Here is a 6,000-nt window from a genome sequence, read left to right on the forward strand (position 1 = left end):
GGTGCTGTGGTGGAGAGGGTGAGCAGCACCAAGTTCCTGGAGGTGCACATCAGTGAGGACCTCTCCTGGTCCGCAAACACCTCGTCACTGGCAAAGAAAGCTCAGCGCCGCCTGTACTTCCTGCGGAAGCTCAGGCGTGCATGTGCTCCTCAGGCAGTCCTGTCTACATTCTACCATGGCACCATTGAGAGCGTTCTCACCAGTTGCATCGCTGTCTGGGGTGGTAACTGCACTGAACAGAACTTGAAGGCCCTGCAGCGCATAGTGAATACGGCTGGTAAGATTATTGGTGCTTCGCTCCCCTCCCTGAAGGACATTTACACCTCCCATCTCGCCCGCAAGGCAACCTCGATTGCCAGAGATGTGAGTCACCTGGCTCACTCTTTGTTTGACCTTCTGCCCTCTGGGAAGAGGTACAGGAGCCTGCGCTCCCGCACCACCAGACTCGCCAACAGCTTCTTTCTCCAGGCTGTTAGGGCCCTGAACTCGCTACCCCCTTCTGCGTAGCGTGCGGCACTGTTGCGCTATTTTCGGGAATGTCTGCTGTACGCGCACTTGCTCCTTTTTTTCTGCTCCTCTTATTTATTTATTTATTTATTTATTTATTTATTTATTTATTTATTGTTGTGTTATTTATTCATTATTTATTCAGCACGCTTTTGTTATACTTGTTTACTTGTTTGTCTGTTGTGAGCCATGTCTTGTCACCGTGGGATAGGGGGGAACGAAATTTCGGTTTCTTTGTGTGTCTTTGGCATGTGGAGAAATTGACAATAAAGCTGACTTTGACTTTGACTGTTTGAAAAAAATGATGCCATTCTGTCTGTGCCTTTGAATGTGGTGCAGTTTAATTTGGCGGTTGTACATATCCAATAACGTAATTTTAAAATAGTGTAGAAATAAAATTGCTTGTTCTACAAGTTGTTATCCAAATGATGAAAATGTACAGGGTAAACCTGGGTTTTATTTTGCACTTTGACATCCGCCCCGGTTTCCGGAGTGTGACAGTCAAGGCAATGACATCCCTGCCAGCCATAGACGTCTAGTAGACGTCTGGTCTATGTATAGACCTAATTTAGACATCTAAAATTGGTCTCGGTATAGACCTAAAATAGACGTCTAAATTAAAAACATCAAATATGATCATATTTCGAAATTTTAAAGTCTCAACCAGCTGTAAGTTTCTTTGTGTGTCTTTGGCATGTGGAGAAATTGACAATAAAGCTGACTTTGAAATAATGTACAGAAGTTGTTTGGATTTGTGTTTAACAAGCACATTTATCCGGACATGTGAATTGGTTATTTCTGTAACCCAGTGCTTCTCAAATAGTGGGGCGATATCAAGGGGGGCGCGTGTGACACCAGGGAACATACTTTTCTTTTGGCTGTACTAGATTACTGTGTAATTAGACATCCAATGCAGTAGGTGGGAGTGGCGGTATCACTGGAAGAGTGGAAGGAGTAACATATTTTTTGGACTAAAAGTCGCATTAGCCATAAAATGCACAATAAAGAGGAAAAAACATCAGTCGCACAGCAGTTTAAGTCGCATTTTGGGGGAACATTTATTTGACAAAATCCAACACCAAGAACAGACATGAACTAGCAACAACAGGCTAAACGATAGGTATGCTAACGTGACATAAACACAAACGAAGAGCTGAGAACGGGCCTGACATAACATTATTCAAATAACTATTACATAAATAACACGTTTATCAAACCATCTGTGTCACTCCAATTCATTGAATCCATCGATCGTCCTTTATGGAAACGATGCCACGTATGCACCGCTGACGTCTAAATATTCTAAATATTCCACAGACCCATATAACGATATATAAAGTATATATCAAATAACTATCATATAAACAGCAGTATTATCAAACCATCTGTGTCACTCCAAATCATTAAATCCATCGATCAAATTCCTCGTCCTTTGTCAACAACGCTGCGCGTGCGCCGCTGACGTCAGCCTCGTCGTTATTCCACAGATTAGTATATAACTATATTGTAGCATTAACAAAGTACCAGGAAAGATGTGGGTTTGGTAAACGGCTCTTTATCTAACAAAACAAGAGTTCAACGAGCCAACAACTACTGAACTGTAACGATAAAAACATATACAAGTTGCTCTCTCTCTCTCTCTCTCTCTCTCTCTCTCTCTCTCTCTCTCTCTCTCTCTCTTCTTCAGCTTGTCCCGCTGTAGGACGTTGCCTCTTGAACCTTCCTGCGAAACAGCACTCTGTCTTCTGCTATTCTGCCAGCTTCTGTTGTTGTCGTCCCCAACCAGTCCTGTATGTCTTGCTCCCATCTTCTTGTTGGTCTTCCTCTTCCTCTTTTACCCTCCATCTTTGTTTCCAGAATGTGTTTTTCAAGTGACTCATGGTGTTTGATATGCCCAAAATATTGCAGTTTCAATTTTTTCACAGTCTGCAGCAGTACTGGTGATGCAACTCCCATTCGTGTCAACACCTCGCCATTTGATATCCTATCAATCCACGATATCCGCAGAATCCTTCTGTAGCATTTCATTTCGAAGGCGGTGATCTTTTTGCTGTCAGTACTGTTGATGGTCCACGCCTCACAACCGTAAGTTGCAATTGGAAATATTGTACTTTTTAGAATTCTCATTTTTGTATCTATACACTGTCCTTTCCAGAGCTTCTCCATCTTTTTCACTTTGGCAAATGCCATTGCCAGTCTTCTCCGTATTTCTGGGGTAGTTTTTCCATTTGCTTCTATTCTGGCTCCAAGATACTCAAAATGACTGACCCTTTCTATTTCTTCATCACCAATCGTTATTACCGCCTTCTCTTCACATTTGTCCGTGTCCATAATTTTCGTTTTCTTCACATTCAGATATAGGTCTTTCTCTTTGCTGTGTTGTTTGACCGCCCTGATGAGATTTTCCAGCCCTCTTGGAGTAGTGGCCAGCAGCGCAGTGTCGTCGGCATACCTTAGGTCTCTGATGGTCAGTCCCTGCATTCTTGCTTCGTTGTATTCACATCGCCTATGGTCGTGTTCCACTTCCCTCATGATTCCTTCAGTGTAAAGACTAAATAGGTGTGGTGAAAGTATGCACCCTTATCCCACTCCCTTTTTTACTGGGAACCATTCTTTTGTTCCACATTCGAGTTGTACAGCTGATTGTTGGCCCATGTGGAGTGATTTAATCAAGTTAATCAGATGTGGATGGAAGTTCATTTCCTGGAGAGTTAGCCAGAGCTTTTTATGATTGACACAGTCAAAGGCTTTTGAGTAGTCTATGAAGCATGTATGAAGATTTACATTCACTTCCCGATGTTTCTGAATCATCATTCGTAGATTGAAAATGTGGTCTCTCGTTCCTCTGTTTTTTCTAAATCCTGCTTGTGTTTTGCTAACTTCCTCTTCCAGTTTACTTTCCAGTCTTTTCATGATAACTTTGAGTAGTATTTTACTTGCATGGCTGATAAGCGATATTGTTCTGTAGTTGGAACGCAATTATAAGTCTCCCTTTTTTGGTAAAGTTATGAAAATTGCCCTTTTCCAGTCAGTCGGCCACTGTTTTTTTTGCCATATCTTTGTGCACAATTTATGGTATACCTCTACTCCTTCTTCTCCACTTGCTTTCAACATTTCTGCTTGTATGTTGTCGCATCCAGGAGTTTTTCCTTCTTTAAGGGATTTGACAGCCCATTCGATTTCTGATCTGAGTGGTGGTAATTGTGGTTCTGTTTCTGGTTCTATCTGGCCCAATACTTCTTCTGCATCATTTTGTGCGTACATCCCCTCAGAGTACCTCCTCCATCTGTCCACAACTGCCTGATTCTCGGTCAGTGTGTTGCCGTTTTCATCCTTAATTACCCCAAGACCGGGTTGAAAAGTTTTTGTGAGACTCTTTATTTCTTCATACATTTCTCTGCTTTTGTTTTTTCTCATATGGTCCTCAATTTTCTGGCACTTTTTAACCAGGTATGTCTTCTTATCCTCCTTGCACATTTGCTTCACAACTTTTTGCTATTGCTTTGTACTGTTTGCTATGTAGTCCATAGGATTTCTTTGCTTCTTTTCTTTCGTCGATCTTGTTTCTGTCATCCAAGGTTGTTTTTTGCCTCGCTTTTTCTTTAGATGTTTTTTGGCTGTTTCCATTAATATGTTTTTTGCCTCATTTGCAATGTCGTCCGGTTCTTTTTCTTCAACGTCAATCAACAGTGCTTGGAAACGGTTTCTTGTTTCTATGGTGAAGTTCTGATCTATGTCTCGTACATCGTAACGGACAGGTCTTGTTGTTGTCTTCTTACACTTTAATTTCAATTTCATTGTTCCTACGAGAAGTTCATGGTCTGTGTCACAGTCAGCACTTGGTTTTGTCGTGACATCTTGTATTATAGATGACCATCGCTTTTCAACCATGATGTAGTCAATTTGATTTTTTGTTTTTCCATCTGGTGATGCCCATGTATACAGCCTTCTTGGATGTTTCTCAAACATTGTGTTTTTAATTGCCAATTGATTTGAGAGTGCAAATTCAACAAGTCTAGAGCCTCAAGACAAGTTGCTACACAAAATAAAATATATAAAATAACTATCATATAAACAACAATATCAAACCATCTGTGTCACTCCAAATCATTAAATCCATCGATCAAATTCCTCATCGTTGTCAACAACACCGTGCGTGCGCCGCTGACGTCAGCCTCGTCGTTATTCCACAGATCTAGTATATTGTTATATTGTAGCGTTAACAAAGTACCAGGAAAGACGTGAGTTTGGTAAACGGCTCTTTATTTAACAAAACAAGAGTTCAACGAGCCAACAACTACTGAACTGTAATGATAAAAACATATACAAGTTGCTACACGAAATAAAATATATCAAATAAATATAACATAAATAGTTCACCGCCACACGGACCCAAGCACCGGCGGCGACTTCCAGGCTTGTGGCGGCGTGGACTTCCATCCCCGGAGGTGGCACTTCCAACCACTGAGGTGGAAGAGAGCTCCATAGAATAGGACCGGGCGTGCGTAAAAGCCATGTCCGAGCCCCATCCACCGTCCCCGGACAGCCACCCGGCCGAGCGCCGGCCCCCAACTTCCATCCATGGAAGTGAAAGAGTGCTCCGTAGAGTAGGACCGGGCGTGCGTAAAAGCCATAATAGTTTTTCAAACCTTCTGTGTCACTCCAAATCATTAAATCCTTCAAACTCTTCGTCCTCCGTGTCACTTACAAACAAAGCCGCTAATGATGCCGGTAGTACGTGGGGCCCTTCGTCATCTTCGTCATCCCGTGATCGAATCCTTTGTCCTTTATGTAAACAACCGCCGCGCCGCGCTGCCACTTGCAGTTCAAACTACAGTAATCCCTTGCTACATCGCGGTTCGTTTATCGTGATTTCACATTTTATTTATTTTTTATTTTGAAAATATGTGAAAAAAAATCACATATAAGTCGCTCCTCAGGATAAGTCGCCCCCCCCACCCAAACTATGGAAAAAAACGCAATTTATAGTCCGAAAAATACGGTAGTCGCTCTACAGTGTAGAGCGCACGGAACATACGCACACACAGCACAGAGCATGCGATAAAAAGTACAGTGGGACACCATGGAAAAAAAAAGAAAAGAACGGCGGAGAGAGAAGGAGATAAGAGAATTGAGAGTCACACGAAAGCTAAGACAAGGAAATATGACGAAGCGTACGTAGCACTCGGCTTCAGTGCGACTACGATGGGAGATGAGGAAAGACCGGTGTGTTTACCGTGCCTTACAATGTTGGCAGCGGACAGTATGTATGAAGACAAATAAATTAAGGCGGCACTTATAAAGTCGTTGCACCCCAATCATGCTGATAAGATGCCAAAGGTTTTTCAGCGAAAACGAGCAAAATATTGCGAACAATCATCCCACTTTGTGAATGCTACTTCAGTTAATTCGCAAGCACTGTAAACATCATATTAACTAGCGTACCAAATTGCTTAGTGCAAGAAAAAAAACATTGCAGAAGAGCTGATACTA

This window comes from Syngnathus scovelli, chromosome 12, assembly GCF_024217435.2.
Source record: "Syngnathus scovelli strain Florida chromosome 12, RoL_Ssco_1.2, whole genome shotgun sequence".
Classification (NCBI taxonomy): Eukaryota; Metazoa; Chordata; class Actinopteri; order Syngnathiformes; family Syngnathidae; genus Syngnathus; species Syngnathus scovelli.